The sequence below is a fragment of the Hevea brasiliensis genome, unplaced genomic scaffold (assembly GCF_030052815.1).
Source record: "Hevea brasiliensis isolate MT/VB/25A 57/8 unplaced genomic scaffold, ASM3005281v1 Scaf102, whole genome shotgun sequence".
Classification (NCBI taxonomy): domain Eukaryota; kingdom Viridiplantae; phylum Streptophyta; class Magnoliopsida; order Malpighiales; family Euphorbiaceae; genus Hevea; species Hevea brasiliensis.
In genome coordinates, this window is record NW_026614589.1 from 134,385 (window position 1) to 158,341 (window position 23,957).

The 23,957-nt window shown below is 28.8% G+C and overlaps 1 pseudogene; it reads left to right on the top strand.

Moving 5' to 3' along the window:
* The first annotated feature begins 1,446 nt into the window (after positions 1 to 1,446).
* LOC131176430 (extracellular ribonuclease LE-like) lies at positions 1,447 to 21,404 on the top strand (annotated as a pseudogene).
* The last annotated feature ends 2,553 nt before the right edge of the window (positions 21,405 to 23,957 follow it).

Sequence of the window (23,957 nt, forward strand, 5' to 3'; positions counted from 1 at the left end):
TTTGAACAAATACAGGGAACTAATATTATGATTTAAACTCCATTAAAATTATTTGTATGAGCACATTATTAAATCTATCTGCCCTATTTAGGGATGAATGTGGGGTGCCAAACACATTCCCCACACGTATACGGACTCTGACCCCTGGCCATTTGGATTAGAAGTGGTAAACATTTTTTTCAAATTTTTTAAATAACAAATGGTTTTCTTTAATTTTCCCTCAAAATTAAAGTGGCGACTCCTCACTTTCCACTTCAATGAGAATTGCCTGGCGATCGGAAAATCCTTGCAACACCCTCTACCTATCTCTCCTTTGTGCTTCACAAGATTTTGATTTCTTCTACTTTGTTCAACAGGTAAATTAATCAGTTAATAGTTAAGCTTCATAATTTATTTTTCTAAGTGAAATGATTGTTTGTGATATAGTGGCTAGGTTCATACTGTGATACAAAGCAAAGTTGCTACTACCTAATCACTGGAAGACCTGCTGCTGATTTTGTCATTCATGGGCTTTGGTCTAATCACAAGGATCGGAATTACCCTTGAAATTGTGATTCTAGCAATCCCTTCAATCAAAATAAGGTAACTCCCTATTCTATTATCAGATTTTCTTCTTTTTTTTTTCTGCAATTTTGTTGAGTATATTGATTCATCATGATGAACAATATTACAATGCACAGTTTTTTGTTATAAAATTTTTATAATATTTTTCTCATTATAAGCTCAAACAATAATGTCAAATAGACTCCTATAATGCCCTAATAATTATAATAAGTGAATAAATTAAATATAAAAAAACATAAAAATTTTATAACAAAAAGTGTGCACCGTATACTGTTCATCATAATGAATCAATATACTCAATAAAATTAAAAAAAAAAAATTCTTATAATAGAATAGGGAGTTGCCTTATTTTGATTGAAGGGATTACTAGATTCACAATTTGAAGTGTAATTCCCATCCTTATAGTTACAATATTTTATAAAATTACAATAAAATAGGATTAAGAATTAATTTGTGTGAAAAAGTGCATAGAAGAAAAATAGAAAAAAAAAATTAACATTACCTTTCACTCTATTCCCCTTCAATTTTAAAATGGTTTAAAATGCTATTTAAGTATTTTCCACACAAATTTTGTACAATTTAATTTCAACCATTGAGGCAAAGATCAAGATTAGGGTCAATTATGAGCATGTTGGCTAAAGAAGGAAAGCGAAAATTGAAAACCCATGCAGGGAAGGAGGGACAGCCGACATATACCAATAATGATGAAATGGTTAAACAATGCCATGGATAATATAGACTGATAAGATTGACAGATACGTATTTTCAGAACCTTCCATTTTGGCCTATTAATACAGCTATAAACAGCATATTCTCACTAAAATTATAAAAGAAATTACATAATAGTATTAGAAACCCATAATCTTAGAAAGTTGAATGAGGATGAAAGCTAATAGTTCAATCTTGATGAAGCTTTTGGTAGCCCTCTGTAGACACTTTATTTTTTTCGCACCAAAAAAATCTTTTTTTAAGACATTATAATTTGTTTGGCCCTATAAAAATAATAATAATTAAAAATTTAATTAATTAAAAAATAAATAATTAAATACAATTTTATCGATAGGATTGTTGTTTTCACTATTACTTTAATTCTAATTTAATTTTCAATTTTATTTTAATTTTACTTTTAATTCCCTAGATCATTTAAGTTTTTTTAATTAAATTCCACTTTTATTTTAGTTCTAATTTGTAATTTGATTTTAATTTTGACCGTCAATTTTATAAAAATAGAATTTCATTTTTAGATTTAAAATTTAATTTTAAAAATTAATGAAAAATAGTAAAATTGTTTTAATTAATCCTCACACTTTATTTTCTTTTTAATTTTATTTCTTAGCCATTAGATTTAAGAGAATGAAAACAAATTTAATTTTAACTTTTAATTTTCTTAGGATTTGATTCCCACCCCTAGATTAAAAATTAGTTAAAACATTTTACACCTTTTAATCTTGTTCATTAATTTTTTGTTTTTTGTGAGGATTAATTTAGACCTTAGGATTAAAAGCGGAAATGACAAAATGGTACAAAGTGATTTTAGCCATCTATTTTCTTAGGATTTAATTTGACACCCTTGGAATAGGAGTTGGCTAAACTAATTTTTATACATTTTAACCTAGGCCTTTTAACTTGTAAAAGCAAATCTAGACCCTTAAATCAAAAAGTAGTAAGACAAAATAGTCCCAAATTAATTTTAGCCATTAAATATTTTGGGAATTAATTTTGGACCATCATATTTGGGGTTTGTTAAAGAAATAAAGACAAATGTTAGTACCATTAAATCCTAGCCCTTATTTTTTTAAAAGATTTAATTCCCCCACCATTAGATCAAGAATTAGTTAAAGTAAATAAGACAAATTTTGTACAGTTTAATCTCAACCGTTGAGGCAAGGATCAAGATTAGGGTCAATTATGATCATGTTGGCTAAAGAAGGAAAGCAAAAATTGAAAACCCAAGTAGGAAAGGAGGGACAGCCGACATATGCCAATAATTAGGAAATGGTTAAACAATGCCATAGATATTATAGACCGATAAGATTGATAGATACTCATTTCCAGAACCTTTTATTTTGGCAAATTAAAATAGCTATAAACAGTATATTCTCATTAAAATTATAAAAGAAATTAGATAAGAGTATTAGAAACCCATAATCTCTGAACGTTGAATGAGGACGAAAGCTTATAATTCTATCTTGATGAAGTTTTTGGTATTTCTCTGTAGACACTTTATTTTATCTAGACCAATAAAATCTTTTTTTAAGACACTATATTTTGTTTGGCACTATAAAAATAATAAAAAATAAAAATTTAATTAATTAAGAAAATAAATAATTAAATACAATTTTATCGATTGGATTGTTATTTTCACTATTACTTTAATTTTAATGTAATTTTCAATTTTATTTTAATTTTACTTTTAATTCCATAGCTCATTTAAGTTTTTTAATTAAATTCCACTTTTATTTTAATTCTAATTTGTAATTTCATTTTAATTTTAACCATCAATTTTATAAAAATTTAATTTCATTTTGAGATTGAAAATTTAATTTTAAAAATTAAAGAAAAAGAGTAAAATTGTTTTAATTAATCCTTACACTTTATTTTCTTTTTAATTTTATTTCTTAGCCATTAGATTTAAGAGAATAAAAACAAATTTAATTTTAACTTTTAATTTTCTCAAGATTTGATTCCCACCCCTAGATTAAAAATTAGTTAAAGCATTTTATATCTTTTAATGTAGATCTTTAATTTTTGTAAGGATTAATTTAGACCTTAGTATTAAAAGTGAAAATGACAAAATGGTACAAAGTGATTTTAGCCATCTATTTTCTTAGGATTTAATTTGCCACCGTTGGAATAGTAGTTGGCTAAATAAATTTTTGTACATTTTAATCTAGGACTTTTAATTTGTAAAAGCAAATCCAGACTCTTAGAGCAAAAAGTAATAAGACAAAATAGTTCCAAATCAATCTTAGCCATTAAATATTTTAGGAATTAATTTTGGACCATTATATTAGGGGTTTGTTAAAGAAATAAAAACAAATATTAGTACCATTAGATCCTAGCCCTTATTTTTTTTTAAAGATTTGATTCCCCTACCGTTAGATCAAGAATTAGTTAAAGTGAAGAACACAAATTTCGTACAATCTATTTTCAACCGTTGAGGCAAGGATCAAGATTAGGGTCAATTATGATCATGTTGCCTAAAGAAGGAAAGCAAAAATTGAAACCCAAGTAGGGAAGGAGGGACAGCCGACATATGCCATTAATGAGGAAATGGTTAAATAATGCCACGGATAATATAGACTGATAAGATTGACAGATACTCATTTCCAGAATCTTCGATTTTGACCTTTTAATACAGCTATAAATAGCTTATTCTCACTAAAATTATAAAAGAAATTAGATAAGAGTATTAGAAACCCATAATCTCTGAAAGTTGAATGAGGATGAAAGCTTATAGTTCAATCTTGATGAAGCTTTTGGTAGCCCTCTGTAGATACTATATTTTGTTCGGGCTAATAAAATCTTTTTTTTTAAGAAACTATATTTTATTTGGCCCTATAAAAATAATAATAAATAAAAATTTAATTATTTTAAAAAATAAATAATTAAATACAATTTTATCGATTGGATTGTTATTTTCACTATTACTTTAATTCTAATTTAATTTTCATTTTTTTTTAATTTTACTTTTAATTCCCTAGCTCATTTAAGTGTTTTTAATTAACTTCCACTTTTATTTTAGTTCTAATTTGTAGTTTGATTTAAATTTTGACCATCAACTTTTTAAAAATTTAATTTCATTTTTAGATTGAAATTTTAATTTTAAAAATTAAAGAAAAAGAGTAAAATTGTTTTAATTAATCCTCACACTTTATTTTCTTTTTAATTTTATTTTTTAGCCATTAGATTTAAGAGAATAAAAACAAATTTAATTTTAACTTTTAATTTTCTTAGGATTTGATTCCCACCCCTAGATTAAAAATTAGTTAAATCATTTTGCACCTTTTAATCTTGATCATTAATTTTTGTAAGAATTAATTTCGACCTTAGGATTAAAAGTGAAAATGACAAATTAGTATAAAGTGATTTTGGCTATCTATTTTCTTAGGATTTAATTTTCTACCCTTGGATTAGGAGTTGGGTAAAGTAATTTTTGTACATTTTAATCTAAGCTTTTTAATTTGTAAAAGCAAATCTAGACCCTTGGATCAAAAAGTAATAAGACAAAATAGTCCCAAATTAATCTTAGCCATTAAATATTTTAGGAATTAATTTTAGACCATTAGATTGGGGGTTTGTTAAAGAAATAAAGACAAATGTTAGTACCATTAAATCCTAGCTCTTATTTTTTTTAAAGATTTATTCCCCCCACCATTAGATCAAGAATTAGTTAAAGTAAAGAACGCAAATTTTGTACAATTTAATTTCAACCATTGAGGCAAAGATAATGCTCAGGGTCAATTATGATCATGTTGGCTAAAGAAGAAAAGCAAAAATTGTAAACCCATGTAGGGAAGGAGGGACAGCCAACATGTGCCAATAATGAGAAAATGGTTAAACAATGTCATGGATAATATAGACTGATAAGATTGACATATACTCTTTTCCATAACCTTTCATTTTAGCCTATTAATACAGCTATAAACAACATATTCTTACTAAAATTATAAAAGAAATTAGATAAGAGTATTAGAAACCCATAATCTCTGAATGTTGAATGAGGATGAAAGCTTATAGTTCAATCTTGATGAAGCTTTTGGTAGCCCTCTGTAGACACTATATTTTGTTTGGGCCAATAAAATCTTTTTTTTTTAAGAAACTATATTTTATTTGGCCCTATAAAAATAATAATAAATAAAAATTTAATTATTTTAAAAAATAAATAATTAAATACAATTTTGTCGATTGGATTATTGTTTTCACTATCACTTTAATTCTAATTTAATTTTCAATTTTATTTTAATTTTACTTTTAATTCCCTAGCTCATTTAACTTTTTTTAATTAACTTCCACTTTTATTTTAGTTCTAATTTGTAATTTGATTTTAATTTTGACCATCAATTTTTTAAAAATTTAATTTCATTTTTAGATTGAAAATTTAATTTTAAAAATTAAAGAAAAAGAGTAAAATTGTTTTAATTAATCCTTACACTTTATTTTCTTTTTAATTTTATTTTTTAGCCATTAGATTTAAGAGAATAAAAACAAATTTAATTTTAACTTTTAATTTTCTTAGGATTTGATTCCCACCCCTAGACTAAAAATTAGTTAAAACATTTTACACCTTTTAATCTTGATCATTAATTTTTGTATGGATTAATTTAGACCTTAGGATTAAATGTGAAAATGACAAAATGGTACAAAGTGATTTTAGCCATCTATTTTCTTAGGATTTAATTTTCCACGGTTGGAATAGGAGTTGGCTAAATTAATTTTTGCACATTTTAATCTAGGCCTTTTTAATTTCTAAAAGCAAATCTAGACCCTTATATCAAAAAGTAATAAGGCAAAATAGTCCTAAATTAATCTTAGCCATTAAATATTTTAGGAATTAATTTTGGACCATTAGATTAGGGGTTTGTTAAATAAATAAAGACAAATGTTAGTACCATTAAATCCTAGCTCTTATTTTTTTTAAAGATTTAATTCCCCCACCATTAGATCAAGAATTAGTTGTAATCAGAATACCCTAGGCAAATCCCACATCGACAAAACACGGAGAGATGCCGGGTTTATAAGTTGGTGGTTTGTAACCCCTATTGACGCGCTCTAAAACCGTGAGGGCTTCTGGCCCGTAGCGACAATATCACTAGTGGGCCGCCGCATTTGTGGTATCGTGCAGCCCGGTTCTCTAGTATGGTGTGTGGTGCGAGGACGCACCAGCGGAAGCTGGTGGGCTTGTCACGACCTGTGGATGGGGTTGGACGTGCTTGTTCAACCAACACGACCGGGTGAAAACTTCGGTCCTACATCTAAACGGAAGAAAAGATTTGGGCTATATGTGGGAGCCTTCTCACCGGTCAAGACGCTTTGGGAATGAAACCTCCCAAGGGACAACCGTGAGGCCCATGGGCCAAAGCGACAATACTAACTCGAGAAGGATCAAAGCATACAATTTGGTATCAGAAGCGCTCGCTGCAACCTTGAGCGATGGTGGGGCAAACCTCAGCGAGGACGCTGAGTCCCATAAGGGGGGTGGATTGTAACACCATAGGCAAATCCCACATCGGCAAAACACGAGAGAGATGCTGGGCTTATAAGTTGGCGGTTCGTAACCCCTAGTGACGCTGTAGCACCCTAGGCAAATCCCACATCGACAAAACACGGGAGAGATGCTGGGTTTATAAGTTGGTGGTTCGTAACCCCTATTGACGCGTTTTAAAACCGTGAGGGCTTCGGCTCAGAGCAGACAATATCACTAGTGGGCCGGACCATTACAAGAACACACCTATGTTCTAGTGTGTTCTACTGCTCGTGACCAGGTCCTGTCCCACAAATAGGATGCCTAGAACTACATTTAAATGTTAGTGAAGAGAAATAAAATAATGAAATACAAGAAAAGAAAATACAAGAAAAACAAAAGAAAAATAATAGCAATGAAATGTAACCAAGTTAAACGAGCCGAAGACCGTAGCGATGGGTGACCAGACGGAAGTTACTACACAGTAATAGCCATTCTGTGATTGCAGAGAACCTCAAATTTAGTTTCAAGACATAATTAAAGACTTATTGAAGTATAAATGTCATTAGAAATATAAAAAAAAAATTTAATTAATAATTACAAGGAAAAACGAAATCGAAAACCAAAACCTGGTGTTACCGAAAAATTGGGAATACAACCCGAATAGGGGCATTTTGGTAAATTGATACCCCGAGTTGTCTTTTGACTTAAATGTCCATTAAAAATAAATGATATTAAACTTTGAAAATGTCATACAAAATTTAAATTGTGGTACATAATATATATAGTAAAAGAATGGTGACAAAATTACAAAATTGAAAACTTTGGATTATTAAATCATTAACCAAACTTAGTGCTCCACTAAGTTAAGTTAGTGGACATTAAAATATCACAAATGTGGGCTGAAACTTCATCTTCAACCTCCCATTTCCAAAACAGCCAAATTCATCCTCCATGGGACTCTATGGCCAAAGCTTAACCAAGCTCCATGCATCCATGATTTCGCCACCATTTCCTTAAGAGTCCTTCATTAAAGTTATAGTATACACCTTGGGCAGTAGTTTGGGAGCAAGAAGGGAGAGATTTGAAGGAGTTTTGACAAGCTCCACTTGGGGTACATGTTCATTTCTTCATCCTTTCTTTGTTAAACTTTGAGTTGATGTTGTGGTTATTTGATTTATGGAAGAAGTTTTGAGGTTTAATGAATTATTGGTGATGGAGCATTTCAGCAGCCATGGAACTTCATCATGTATAGCTTATTTTTACATGTAAATGGTAGTTTGGGATGTTAAATTAAGTGCTTATATGTATTGAAGTTGATTCCCATGTATAAAGTTTGAATGGTGAGCTTGAAAAGTAAAATGGAAGTTGATATGTAAGGATGTTTGGCAGCCTCATAATGGAAATTGATCATGTTCAAATTCATGAAATGTTATTGAAGTATTGTACAAAAAAAATGGCAGCCTATGTGTGTGGAATAGTAGTGACAGGTATGTAATTTGATGATGGAAGTATGTGTGATAATTAGAAGTATTTATGTGTATATATTGTTGGGTTTGAACTTTGTGAATTGTGACTGCATTTGGTGTATTTTGAAGTTGTTATATTCTGTCCAAGTTGACCTATAATGTAAAGAATTGAATGGTTATGGTTAGTGCCAAATGCAGAATGGTATGGAGAAGTGAGGAGATAGTTGGTGAATGTGTGTTGGTTTGGTGTTTGAAAGGCATGTAGAGGGCAGTGTGCAAATGGGCCTATAACCCTAAGTGTGACTCCAATTGGTATAAGGCCAATTGAGGTAAAAATAGGCACAAATGTGCCAACTTTCATGAAGAAAGCCTACCTAAATTCTATCCAGAAAGTAACTTGAGAAATGACCAAATCAGGATTAGTGACTTGAAAGCCTGAAAATTGACAATTTGGGCAGCAGTTAGTTTTTTTGCCATAACTCACTCAAAACAGGTCCAAATGACCTGAAATTTTTACCATGGATAGATTAGACATAGATATACAACTATTATGAAGACACCAAAACCCAGAAATGACCATAAGCAAGTCAAAATGCTTGCACAAGTTCGGGTATAAAAACTGCCAGAACCAGAAATGACCTAAAGTTGCCATTTTAGTGCAATCTGTCCAGCTTTAGTAAATTGACCATATCTTGGTCTATACAACTCAGAATGACCTGAAATTTTTCCCTGAGTGCAATAAGACATAGAGCTACAATTTTGCTTCTTTGACCAGAAGCTAAAAACCAAGAGAAATAGGACTTTAAGCTAGACCAATCTAGCACACAAAAATTGAGAACTTGACATTTACATACAATGATGCTTGAAATAATTTGGCAATGAATGCCAACTTGTAGAAATTGTAAATTGCACTATATTGGCAGCATATTGAAATGCAAAATTTGACATATTGGTAACATTAAACATAATTCACCTAGAGTGCATCAAGGGTCAATATTATAGATTGACTAAAGAAAACAATAGAATTAAATAAACTAATTATTGAACTCATTGTTAGAGAGCTTATATGAGTACTGAAACTCTTCAACTTGTGTGTTTGAGTTAGTCAAGACTTAGGGAAGGGGAAGGAAACACTGAGTCAGGGCCAAGAGGTTACTCTTCAGAGGTTTGTGCACAACAGTTATTTCTTTTGAATTTTTCAATTGAAATAAATTATGATTATTTGTATGTTATTGTTTTAAATTGTGGAAAATTGTTTGAATGGAAATTTGATGGATACTTATTGCTTAACCACAGCTATCATGTATATTTGATTAAATTCTCGTTAGCTTGTCTAGTGACGAATTGACTTTGAATTCTCTCTCTCAAGTATTGAGGTGTGTGCTGTTGAGGACTAATAGAATGAGTACTCATTTATTTGCTAGCTAGCTATGTTATTCCTCACTAGCCATCGGCTTTTGGGATGAATTGACTATGGAATCATGATTAAGTCGTGTATAATTTATTGATATTTATTGTGATATTGTGAAATGGAGTTTAAATTCTTATGACATTCTCTGCCTTTTGAATTTAACTATGATTTTAAGTATCCACACCATATGATTTATGGTTTATGATTTTAAATTGTATTTTCTTAATGTTGTGCACCACTGAGACATTGGCTCAGCGATAGCTTTTTCATTGCTGTCACAGGTAGACAGACAAACAGAGCAACAGAGTAGGCTGCTTGTGCTACATTTTGAGATTTCGCCGAGTATATTGAGTATACCATATTTTATAGTTTTTGTTGTAATGTATGTGCAATGTATATATATATATTGTACTTGGTCTTGAGCAATTGTAAACTAAAATTGTAAATTATTTTGGCTTGTAAAAATATTGTGACATATTTCTTTTATCTCACTTTTGAAAAATCAAAATTGATGTTGAATTGAGTTGAGAAATTTATTATGTTGAACTATTATTGGAGTTTGGGATTGAAGAAATATATATTGAAGTGCTTTTTACAGGTTTTTGAAGAACTGCTTATTCAAAATACAGATGACACTCAAAAATTTTTACGTAAATTATTGATACTCAGATTTGTTATTTTGTTTCACTTCAGTTAAAAATTTTTAATACATGTCAAAAGTGTTCACCATTGTAAAAAGAAATAAGAAAAGGTTTTAAAATCCTTTGTAGTGTATTTAATGAGCTATCTGAGGTAAAGTTTGATAATTCATTAGGTATACTATGGGATCATGTTATGCCTTACTGAGGGGTAGGTGTGACATTAGTTAAAGTAAAGAAGACAAATTTTTTACAATTTAATTTCAACCATTGATTTAATTTGTAAGAGCAAATCTTGATCTTTAGATCAAAAGGAAATAAAACCAAATAGTCCTTTTTTAATCTATATCTTTGATTTTTTTTTTACCATTAGATTTAAGGTTAAATAATAATAATAATTATTATTATAATAATAATAAATCAAAAATAAAATTCATTCTTTAAATCTCAACCTTTCGTTTGGTATCTTAAATCATGGCCCTTGATTTTCGAATTTTTACTCCTTGTAAATGCCATCCCTTACAATGTCACAAGGGCTCAAGACAAAACACACATCCTCTTGCCGTTTTATAAGAAACACCACCCTATTCACACTTTACCTCTATTAGATCCAAGTGGAGACACAACTTTCAGTGCCTCTTGTAACATCATTGCACTAACTTTCCCCTCCTTTGTGACATAGACGTTCCCCTCCTTGTCCTTCATTGACATCAAGACTCTTTCTTTCCTTTTTATGGTTTTACCACCAACAGAACCTGTACCCGCAAAAGCAGATCCACATTCAGGGCCAGATTGGTTTGTTCCCTTATTTCTCCAAAGTGTCTGTTTTTGCACAAAAGCAAAGTATCATTCGATCTAAGTTCAGGTGAAATTTTGTTGATTTTGTCTTGATTGGTCTTTGTGCGTTCTCCATAGATGATGAATGATTGAGTTTATATATATATATATATATATATATATATATATATATATTACAAGGATAATCAAATGATTTATATTGTTCTCTGTGTTTGCAAGTTATGTTTAATCTGCTATTGATCAACTTCAATGGGCTTCTATTTGGGTTGTGTGAAATTTTAATTGTGTAGTGTTTCAAAGCAAGCACACACTTTTGGATTAAGAGGGAACCTAAACTGTCAAATATGCCTAACCGTTCATACGTGTAGATGCTAACTTTTCACTACTAGTACTTTCTAGGAAGTGTTGTTTTATTGTTTAAATGGGCATATTAGGATCTGAATGTTAGGAGACACTCCGTGGACTTTATATTTTGGTAATGGGAAGGTTCTGCACTTGTAGTTTGCTGTTAGCATTATCATTAATTTCATTTTGAAGGATTTTTTTTTTTACAAATTCAAGGTGGTTTTTAAATTGTAACTATGTTACTATTAACTAGTGAAAAGCCAAGAAAGTTAGAACATGTCTTATTCAGTCAAATAGCATGTTAATAGAAAATTGTTTCCATGAGTTAAACGTGTATTATAATTTTTGAAATGTCTTTGTCCATAACTTTGGGATGCCTCATTGTGATGGATTCGGCCATAGTGCATCAGCCAAAGTGAATACTGCCTCATTGTGATGGATCCAGCCATAGTGCATGTGTCAAAGTGAATACTTGAGCCATACTCTGAGATTTAATATTAAAGTAGTCAATATTCCACTGTGTGATCTACATTGATCATGTCAAATTATAGAACCTACAAATAGAGAAAAACCAATTTATTTTCAAAACAAAAGATGTTTTTTTTTTTTTTTATAGAATTTTTAATAGTTAAATGGGTACCCCTTAAACTACTTAAACAGGGGATGCCCCTTAAATTGTTACTAGGTTATTAAGTTTTTTTAGAAATGCATTTTTTTTCTAGTAGTTAAAGGGGGCTACCCCTCAAAATACTTAAATGGGGGATACCCCTTAAATTGTTATTAATCATTAAAATTTATTTAAATCAAATATTATTTTTATATAAAAAATTTTTTAGTAGTTAAAGGGATGCCCTTAAACTACTTAAATGGGGGATGCCCCTTTACTTGTTATTAATTATTCAAATTATTTAAATCAAATATTTTTTTAAACATATATATATATATATATATATTGTGTTAGTAGTAAAAGGGGTACCCCTCAACTACTTAAATAAGGGGATGCTCCTTAAATAGTTCCTAATTTATTAAGTAAAATAAAATATTTCTATTAAAATGTCTTTTTTTAGTAGTTAAAGGGGTACCCTCTAAGCCACTTAATTGGGAGATGCCCTCAAATTATTATTAAATTATTTGGGTCAAATAATTTTATAGTTTTTTTCCTTTGAGCCACTCAAATAGGAAAGACACCTTGAATCATCTAAATTGATAAAAATTATTAAGTCCTTTCTGTATAAAATATTTCTTTTTAGTAGTAGAAGAGGGTACTCTTTAATTAGTTAAATAAGGAGATACCCCTTAAGTTATTATTATTTTAATTATCAAACAGATTTTTTTTTTTTGAAGTTCTTCTATTTATTGTGCTTTTAGTGTTATGAATTCCGAAGTAAACAAATGGTCGTAGAAGGAATAGAAAATAAGTTCACTAAGTTAAGATTTTATCTAAAACCAAAATCTACCCCTAGTCGAATTTCTTTATTTTATTTTTATTTTTATGTGATTTTCTTGTTGAGGTAGAAGATGCATGAATAAATGTGCAGGTAAGGATGACAATTTTGTGCAGGTTGTATTTTGTTAAAATTTGAGAAATGTCCTATTTTTTTTAGGAAAAACTCTACCGAAATTTCAGCAAATTTGTAAGTATATTATATTTAATTTGATATGTATTAATTCTTTTGTTATTAAACTACATTTAATTGTGAAAGTGCATGTATATTTTGTGGTTTAATTAAATTAATAAAGGTTAAGATTGGGATTAATTAGTGCCAATGATGAGATCTTGATTCTATTTAGTGGGGTATCCATGAGTGGATTAAACTCTTTAGGCATTAATTGATACATTCTTTTAATTAGGTTACTGGTTAAAAGAATGAAAACCTAGACCAATATTAATTTAATTTTATTTCTATAATTGTTAAAAAAGTTTAAGTCATGGGTTACAAAGTGTACAATTGCTAAATAATTGAACTAATAAAAGTATGTTTTTTAACAAAACTGGTAAATAATAAATTTATTTGAATTAATCAAAATTAAGATTATGGTTAAATTAATATCGATGAGACTTTGATTTGGTTTGGTGGACATACCTGCTAATTGATTAAACTCTTTAGGCATTAATTTAACACATTTATTTTAATCGGGGTACTGATTAAAAGAATGCAAATTTTGATTTGTATTGATGCAATATCTTCTCTACAACATTTAAATTATGCTTAACTTATTGATAATTTTTAATTAAATTAATAAATATTAAAATTGTAGTTAATTAGTGCCGACGAAGAGACTTTGATCTTATTAAGTAAGGATACCTGCTAATGGGTCAAATTCTTTAGGTATTAATTAACACGTTCCTTTTAATCGGGATACTGATTAAAATGAATGGAAGTCATAACTTATATTAATTTAATTTCTTGATTGATAAATGCATTATGCTTCGAAAAATTAAAATTTCCTCTTATTTTCTAAAATGGCTTTCACTTTTGGCAAAATGATTCCATCTTCAGCATACACCTCTTTTAGTTTAAGCAAAACTTAATTTTTTTTGGTAAATTATTTAATGTCCACTTTTATTTTGCACACATCTTAAATTTTAGAAAATTAAATTTTTAGTAAAGGATTTTAGATTTAATCTCATTTGACTGCAAATTTTTAGTAAAGGATTTTAGATTAAAATTTGTTTTTCTCTAGGAAATTCATCAATAATCAGATTTGAAAGCTTATTAAACATTCTTATACTTTTATTTCAAAATCAATATAAAATTGGTTACCTTTTGCCATTTTATAATAAATAAAATATAGTCAAAATTCATTGTTAAGATCGTTTTACTTACTTGACTCACTAGTAAGGTATTTATGTGTTCCCATATTTATGCCCTTTTTGAACAAATACAGGGAACTAATATTAAGATTTAAACTCCATTAAAATTATTTCTATGAGCACATTATTAAATCTATCTGCCTTATTTAGGGATGACTGTGGGGTGCCTAACACTTTTCCTACACGTATACGGACTCCGAACCCTCGACCTTTTAATTAGCTGTGGTAAATATTCTTTTTAAATTTTTTAAATAATAAATGGTTTTCTTTAATTTTCTCACAAAATTAAAGTGGGACTCTCACTTTCCACTTTGATGAAATGCCTAGCGATTGCAAAATCATTGCAACACCCTCTATAGCTTCTCTCCTTTGTGCTTCACAAGATTTTGATTTCTTCTACTTTGTTCAACAGGTAAATTAATCAGTTAATAGTTAAGCTTCATAATTTATTTTTCTAAGTGAAATGATTGTTTGTGATACAGTGGCCAAGTTCATACTGTGATACAAAGCAAAGTTGCTGCTACCTAATCACTGAAAAACCCGCTGCTGATTGGATTAATTTTAACAACTATACAACTCAACTCAACTCAACTAAGCCTTTATCCCAAAAATTTAGGGTCGGCTATATGGATTCGCTTTTTCCACTCTGAACGATTTTAGGTTAAATTGTAATGCTTCTAAGTCATGTTGTACTACTCTCCTCCAAGTTAATTTAGGTCTACCCCTTTTTCTTTCTATCCTCTAACCTAATGTGCTCTACTTGTCTAATCGAGCCTCCGTATGTCTACGCTCACATGACCAAACCACCTCAATCTCCCTTCTCTCAACTTATCTTCAATTGGCACCACTCCTACCTTTTCTCTGATACTCTCATTACGGACTTTATCTAGTCTAGTATGGCCACTCATCCACCTTAACATTCTCATCTCTCGCAACTCTTATCTTAGATGCATACTTTCAAAGGCCCAACACTCACTACCATATAACATAGCCAAAATTTTCCTTTTAATTTATTGGGAATTTTAACAACTATCCATGAACTTATATGATTGTAATATTATAGTCCTTCAATTTTAAAATGTAACATAAAACCCCCTCAATTTTTAAATTTTGCACTGTAAAATACCATTAAATTTCAATTACTAATATTATAGTTAGATGTCGTGTGAATAGATTCAAATGTGACACTTAGTCAGTATTTTTCTTTCCTTTTTTATGCAAAGTATAAAATTATTCTCTCTATACATGAAAAATTATTTTCTCTATAAAGAGTAGAAGGATTCAATTTGCACATGGCTTGAGAAAGGAAAGAGAAATGATGACTAAGCTGCTACCGAACTCTGTGTCAACGCCTAACCAAAAACCAGTGATTGGAGGTTGGAGGGATATTATTGTGCACAATTTGAAAGTTGAGGGGGTTTTATGTTACATTTTTAAATTGAAGGACTGTAGTGTTACAACTATATATGTTCAAGGATGGTTGTTAAAATTTACTCCTATTGATTTTCTCATTCATGGGCTTTGGCCTAAACACATGGATCGGAATTACCCTTTAAATTGTGATTCTAGCAATCCCTTCAATCAAAATAAGATAACTCCCTATTCTATTATCAAATTTTCTTCTTTTTTTTTTCTTTTTTTTTTCTGCAATTTTATTGAGTATATTGATTCATCATGATGAACAATATTACAATGCACACTTTTTTGTTATAAAATTTTTATAATATTTTTCTCAATATAAGCTCAAACGATAATGTCAAATAGACTCTTATAATGCCCTAATAATTATAACAAGTGAATAAATTAAATATAAAAAAACATAAAAATTTTATAACAAAAAAGTGTGCACTTTAATACTGTTCAAAATGAATCAATATACTCAATAAAATTAAAAAAAAAAATTCTAATAATAGAATAGGGAACCTTATTTTGATTAAAGGAATTACCAGATTCACAATTTGAAGTGTAATTCCCAACCTTATAGTTACAATATTTTATAAAATTACAATAAAATAAGATTAAGAATTAATTTGTACGAAAAAGTGCATAGAAGAAAAATAGACAAAAAAATTAATATTACCTTTCACTCTATTCCCCCTCAATTTTAAAATAGTTTAAAATGCTATTTAAGTATTTTCCACACAAATCTTCGCAAGATTTTCCTTTTTCTTTCCGCTTCTTACATAAACAAGGGAATTGAATTTTTATTTTTTCTTTCTATTTTTTTTCAATAAAATAAAGAAATTGACTTTTTTTTTTCTTCTCTTACCATTTTTCACTCTCTTTTCTTAACTGCGAACATTTTAGTTATAAGAATCTCAAAACAGTAAAATAATTTTTTTTAAATTACCTTTTTAATAATATTTAAAATAGTATTTTTTATTTAAAGTGATTTTAGATCAACTTTTTAACCATAATCCCGAATAGAGTCAAGCATAATCTTTGTCATTTCTCTCTGCCTATGGTGACCACTGACCAGTTCTGGTTTCAAGACTGAAAGGATTGCAGTTGGATTGAAGGGTCCTCAATTTTGATTTTTTTTTTTTTTTTCAATTTAGTCCAGTTTTGATTAAATTCGGTGATATATTTTTTTTATTTTAATTTTGGTTTGAAAGTAATAGCTCAATTTCAACATGATTCCAACTCAATTCAAATTCAATTTAAGTTAATATAATTTTAATATTTTTAATCTAATTTTAATTTTAAATTAAATTAATTCAATTTCAATTCAGAGCTGAACGTTCATAGCCCACTTGAAATTTTTTTTTTTTTATTAAAAGGGAAAAAAGAGTAAGCTTTTTGGTTTGTTTCTTCTACTTTAGACTGATAAGATTGGCAAGATACTCATCTCAAAAACCTTTCATTTTGGCTTATAAATACACATATAAACTGCATAATCTCACTAAAAAAAAAAAACTTATAAAAGAAATTAGATAAAGAGTATTAGAAGCCTATAATCTCTGAAAGTTGAACGAGGATGAAAGCCTACAATTCAATCTTGATGAAGCTTTTTGGTAGCCTAGGCAAACTTCGTGATTGATTTGAGTTTTTTTTTTTAATTAAAAAAAATGAAATTATTGTTTGTAATACAGTGGCCAGGTTCATACTGTGATACAAAGCAAAGTTGCTGCTACCCAACCACTGGAAAACCTACTGCTGATTTTGGCATTCATGGGCTTTGGCCTAATTAAAAGGATCGGAATTACCCTTCAAATTGTGATTATAGTAATCCCTTCAATAAAAATAAGGTAATTTCCTATTCTATTATTAGATTTTTTTTTTAACTCTATTGAGTATAGTGATTCTATATGATGAACTATTTACAGTGCATAATTAAGGTTTGTTGAAAAATCGAGGAAAAGAAAGAGGAAAAGATGAAATGAAAAAAAATTATGAGAATTTGTGTGAAAAATCATTTTATTTTTTGCTCAAATTTAGCAAAAATAATAATAAAATAATGTTAATTTTTTATAAATTTATTTATTTAATATGATTATAATAGTAAAAATGTAATAATTTTCTTTCATCTCTTTTCTTTCCATCAAAACATGAAAAATTATACAAATCATTTTCTTTTCTTTTCCTATGGAAAAAATTTGTAAGGACAAATAATAATTTTGCTTTCTGTAGAGATTTTACTTTCCATATAATTTCACGCTCTTTTCATTCTTTAACTTTACTATCTACATGGAAATGAAAACTGGAAAAAAAAAGTTATTAAAATTATAAGGGAAATAAAATTTCTATGGAAAGGAATATTTTTATTTTTCATGTTTGCAAGGAAAAGTGATTTATTTTTTCTTACAAACATGAAAAATAATAATATATCTTTCCATAGGAATTTTATTTTTCTTTATAATTCCAATTACTTTTTCTTTCCCAGCTTTCATTTTTATGTAGATAGGAAAGTTAATGAATGAAAAGTATGTGGAATTATATGGAAAGTAAAATTCTTATAGAAAGGAAAATTATTATTTTTCCTTATAAATATTTTTCATAGAAAAAGAAATGATTTGTATATTTTCATATTTTGAAAGAAATAAAAGTGAAAAAAAATATTACATTTTTATTATTATGCTTAGATTGAATAAATAAAATTATATTAAAAAATGGCTATGTTGAATAGTATAATATAATTTTATAGTTAAATAGTATGATAAATTATTTACAATATAATTTCACAATTAGATCATTTATATATTCAATATTGTTATCTGTAACAAAAATATATTAGTAAAATAATAATTTATTATTATATCAAATCTATTTTGCTATATATATTTGAATAAATATTTCAATTACGCGCACTTTTAATTTGAAATTTTGAATTAAAATAAAATATTTTATAAAATTTAAATTTAAAATAAAATAAATTAAAAACTAATTTAAAGGGAAAAAAGACATAGAGTAAAAATAAAAAAATTAATACTGATTTCCACTCTGTTCCGCCTAATTGTAAAATGGTTCAAAATGCTCCTAAAGCATTCTCTACATAAATCCTCGGAAGTTTTTTTTTTCTTACAAAATAAGGGAATTCAGTTTTTATTTTTTTTCTTCTTTCTTTTTTCTTCTAACAAAATAAAGAAATTAGCCTTTATTTTTTTTACTTCTCTTATAATTTTTTTTTCCTCTCTTTTCTTAACTACAAGACATTTTAATTATAAGAATCTTAAAACAGTAAAATAATTTTTTAAATTACTTTTTTAATAATATTAATTTTTTTTTTTATTTAAAGTGATTTTAGATCAACTTTTTAAACACATTCCCAAATAGAGTCGAGCATAATCTCAGCCATTTCTCTCCGCCTAAGGTGGCCACTGTTTAGTTATAGTTTCAAGACCAAGGGGACTAGGATTGAAGGGTCCTCAATTTCGATCATGGTTTTCTTTCCCAATTTAGTCTGATTTTGATCAAATTCGGTGATAAATTTTTTTTAATAAAAGAAGAAATTTTAATTTTAGCTCAAAAGTGAACTTATCAATTAAATTGATTCTAACTCAATTCAAATTCAATTTAAGTTCATATGATTGTAATCTTTTTTAATCTAATTTTAATTTTAAATTAGATTAATTCAATTCTGATTCAATTTCAATTAAGAGATGAACCTCCACTGCCACTTGAAAAGGAGTTCTTTCGTTTGTTGAAAGGGAATCAGTATATGAGAAAAATTTGTGAATAGTCTCTCACAACATCACACATGCTACACAAATCAACCCAGTCAAGGGCCAATTTAGAATCGGACCCAAATTAGAATTAGACCACTTTAAACCACATCATAATCGAATTGAATCAGTTAAATTCGCTTTGACTCAAACAAAAATTGAATTGACTAGAACTGAATCGGAATTGAACCGACGATTATGGACTAAATTGCCTTTTATTTCAAAATAAAAAAACTATTAGATTTGAATAAGAATCGACCAGAATCTTGGGGTTTCACAGTTCGATTCCAGCCGATTTGAACCAGAACTAAACCAATAGTCGGGCTCATTCACATATCATTTGTTGTAAAAAAACAAATTCATGCACCAGCCCTAATTACAATTTTACATCTCATCAAATCTTAATTTTTACTTTTTTTTTTTTATAATCAATTCCGATTGAAATTTGAACTTGAAATCTTATAATCTTAATAACAACTTCTTTGAATTAAAACTCGTTCATTATAAAACCTTAATCTTAATTTGATGAAGTTAAAATAAACAATTCCAAGACTTTAACAATGAAGGTTCCTCTATGTGATGCTAATTGTCAATAGCAATTTCATTACTTTAAAGTGATACTAGTTGTCAATGGCCATTTCATTGTTGAAATCTTTATATCACAACCACAACAACCCTCAACCCAACGCCCGCCCACCCCCCCAACACACCTCTTATGATCCAATTCTCTTCAAATTAATGTATAGATTTCAAACCTAAGAAGCAGTATGCAAAAGAATTGGCCAACCCAAGTGGCAATGGAGTGGCCTTTTGGTCACATCACATGAATGGGACAAGCATGGCACATGCTCTGAGTCGGTTGTTGACCAACATGACTACTTCAAGGCAGCCCTTGACTTCAAGAAGCAAGTAATTCTCCAGCCTCTTAAGAATGCAGGTGAATCCTGATACATGTCAATTTATATAAATTGTTTGTTCTTATATAAGAAAAAGCTTAACAGCTACTATCTCTGCCCCATTTCAGGTGATGTTTAAAACAATTTATTTTTATCCCACTTTATTTGTTTTTTTAAAAAATAAAAAAATATTAATTATTTTTTTTTTCTAATTTTACCTTTTTCTGTTGTTATTACCTATGCATTTATTTGTTCGTTATCACCTTTCTCTATCTTAATTAAATACAAAGATACTTGAGTCAATTATTAGTATTTTTTTTTATAAAAATGAGATTATTTCATTATTTCTTTTTTTTATATAAATAAAAATGAGATTATTTCATCATTTTCTTAATTCTTGTACAAAAAACTTAAAAAAAACTTGAAATGGGACGAAGTGTTAAATTAAATATTTGCTATGAGATTCATGCAATGTTAATTAAGATGTGCATATGTTTAAAATAATAAGTACTCCCTTCATCCATTTTTATCTTTCGCATTTGGGGTTTTTTTTGGGTCCAAAATTATCCATCACATTTAGAAAATCAATGAGTATTAACTATTTTAATCAAATAAATATTTATAAAATGAGTAATTAGGCGAGATAAAGAATAATTTAATCAATTACTAGTATATTTTTATAAAAATGAGATTATGCAATTATTTCTTTAATTACTGTATAAAATCAAATGCGATAGATAAAAATGAACAGAGGTAGTATCTTGATTCTGCACAATCTCATAGCAAATATTTAATTTAAGGTTGTTGAAATCATTCTAATATAACCAGTTTATAGTAGTTGTACCCAAGATTATACAATAATTCTCATTTAACAGTAAATTAAAAACTAATGTAATAGGAATAGAGCCAAATGGGGCAACATATAGCTTGAGCAGCATCAAGAGTGCAATACAAGCAGCAATAGGCTATACTCCATGGATAGAGTGCAATTTTGATGAGTCAGGCAACAGCCAGCTTTACCAAATTTACTTATGTGTGGACGCTTCTGGATCAAACGTCAATGAATGTCCAGTGTTTCCAAGTGGAAAATGTGCCTAACAGATTAAGTTCTCTACCTTTTAGAACATCAATTTGCCAATTGCTTTTCATTCACGAATTCTCACTTTATTCCTGTCCTTTATTTGTATCTCTAAGTTGTTGGGAATCTCACGTTTGAAAGTATATGAAATGAAACAAATGGTTGGATTGAAATATTGAATTGGCTAGTTATTTTAATGTATAAAATAATTCAATTATTTACATAAACCCATATTAAAATGAATTAAAATTTAATTTGCTCAGTACTCGCCAGATTAGGTTGTAGACTTCAGCCACCCATAATATTTGATACTACCCACCCAAAATCTTAGTCAATTAGTCAAAATTGTGTCTAGCGTGGCAATTAGAAAGTCACAATTATATCTAGTGTGGCAATCAAAAATCCAGATAGTATTTAGAAGGTCATGAGTCACAACCAAACAAAATAAGATCGAACAAAAACCTTTAGTCACCCAACAAGGCAAACGTAAAGTTATACCGAGCAACAACTATGCCAAGTAGAGCCTGGATCTCATAGACAGAGCAATAATCACTCCAGCAATCAAGCAAAAAACTGATTTCACGCTGACAATCCCAAAATTTCAACCATAATTACCTCCATAAACAGAGTGATGGCTATTTCTCTAAAAAGCCTATAAATACCAACAAAGAGACCAGAGACGGGTACGCATACTCACTCAGAATTCTTTCAACTAGCTCTTTAACATTCTCTCAAAACACTTTTAATCAAAATCTTTAACTTGAGTGTCAAGTGGCCTGCCAAGTAGGCCATCCACCTCACCGCTTTCTCTTATTGCAAGTCTACGTGGCATCGTGACCAGACCCGAGGACTTCCAAAGAGCATCAATTTCATATAACTGAGCAAATTTAATGGGTAAATTATATGCACAATCCCTCAATTTATGTGGTTATCTAATTTTTAGTCACTTAATTTTAATTTATTAAAATAAAATCTCCCCATTTATGTGGTCATTTCATTATTGTCTAAAATGAAAAAGGATAAGTTACTATCTAAAAGATTTTTCTCCTCTGCCCAAATCATCTTTCAAGTTTTCAATTGTTTATATTTAACAAAAGAGGAGAATGTATCCTTGTATGGCTCCAGTGATTAAGAACGTAGAGATGTAATTGTTGTACATATATGACAGGTCGTATAATGTTTGTTTTCTTATTCATGTACGTCTACTTGAAAAGTTTGAATGAGAAATGGTTAATCTTTCTTGATGCTCATAAATTGTTATTCTTTATATCTCAAAATAGTTTCCCATAGCTAATTTAGCCAGCTCAAATTTTCTGTAGTCCATTTGATAGACACTTGCTAGCTTATATGGGCGTGCAGCTCACTTTCGGGACTACATGCAATTTTGTATTTAAGTGATGCATATTTATTGAGTTGAGGTGTGAAATAGGCAAAAAAAAAAAAGTATTTAGCCTTTTTTTTATATATACTTGTCACAGAAAGAATCCATTTTTTTATATATAAAGCTTCATGGAGTCAACCTTGGTTTTAGGATATAAGTGAGTCTTCTCACTTAGACTCTGTCTTGGATATATATATATATATAAAATATCTGTCAATGCATTAAGGCATATGATTTCAACCCTGTCAAATATTCAACACTGCTGCCAAACATGAAGAGGGCTTGGCCTTTCTTATGAGGATTGTGGTATGCCCTCCTATTATCTTCATTTACATCCTTGCAAATAATGAATTCTTGCCTCGGTAGTTATTACCAATTTGAATTTTATTTCTATCACCAATAAGATTTATGATGTGTGACTATCCATGTGATGTAAAAAAATAATTCTTAATAAACTATAATAATTATAAACATAATATGAATTGTAAACATAAGATTCAACTATCACCCTAATAATGGATCTTGAACAAATAAATTCTCATGGATGTAAAAAGTATATCTGATGCGAAGTTTAATTGAGCCATGGTAATGATTGAGAGAGACATTTTGATTTAATGAACTGATTTCTCTCTCTTGACCTTTATTGATTCACACACAAAACTTTAGTTAAGGAAGACTTTCTTGAGATGACCATAATATCTCTGACTTTATGAAAGAGAATTTGTGTATCTTTATGGATAGAGAGAGGACCAGCTTATACACATACACACACATATATATATCCAAGATTTAATCTGGTACGTCTGTCAAGTAATTTATAAACGATTAGGATTTACTTTAATTAAAGTAATTCTTGTATAATTAGGATTTGTATTAATTAAAGTAAATATCAATTAATATTGTGTCACATTAAAGGAATTGATTTTGGCCCATATGGTAATATTAATTACCAAGCAAAAATCTTATATTCTCCCACTTTGCATGATAATTAAGTAATATAAACTTTAATAGTATAAACATTAGGCACACATGGAATAAACAAATCATTTCCATAACATACTTCATAATTACCTTCCTATAATAAATTACTAAGTGTGCGTTATGGCAGTTATACAATGTTCAATCATATACTTCCTTCCATATACCACAACACTAGTAATTTACTATAGTAGGTTTATAATAGATATATGTATATCACATCATGGTCTACAATAAT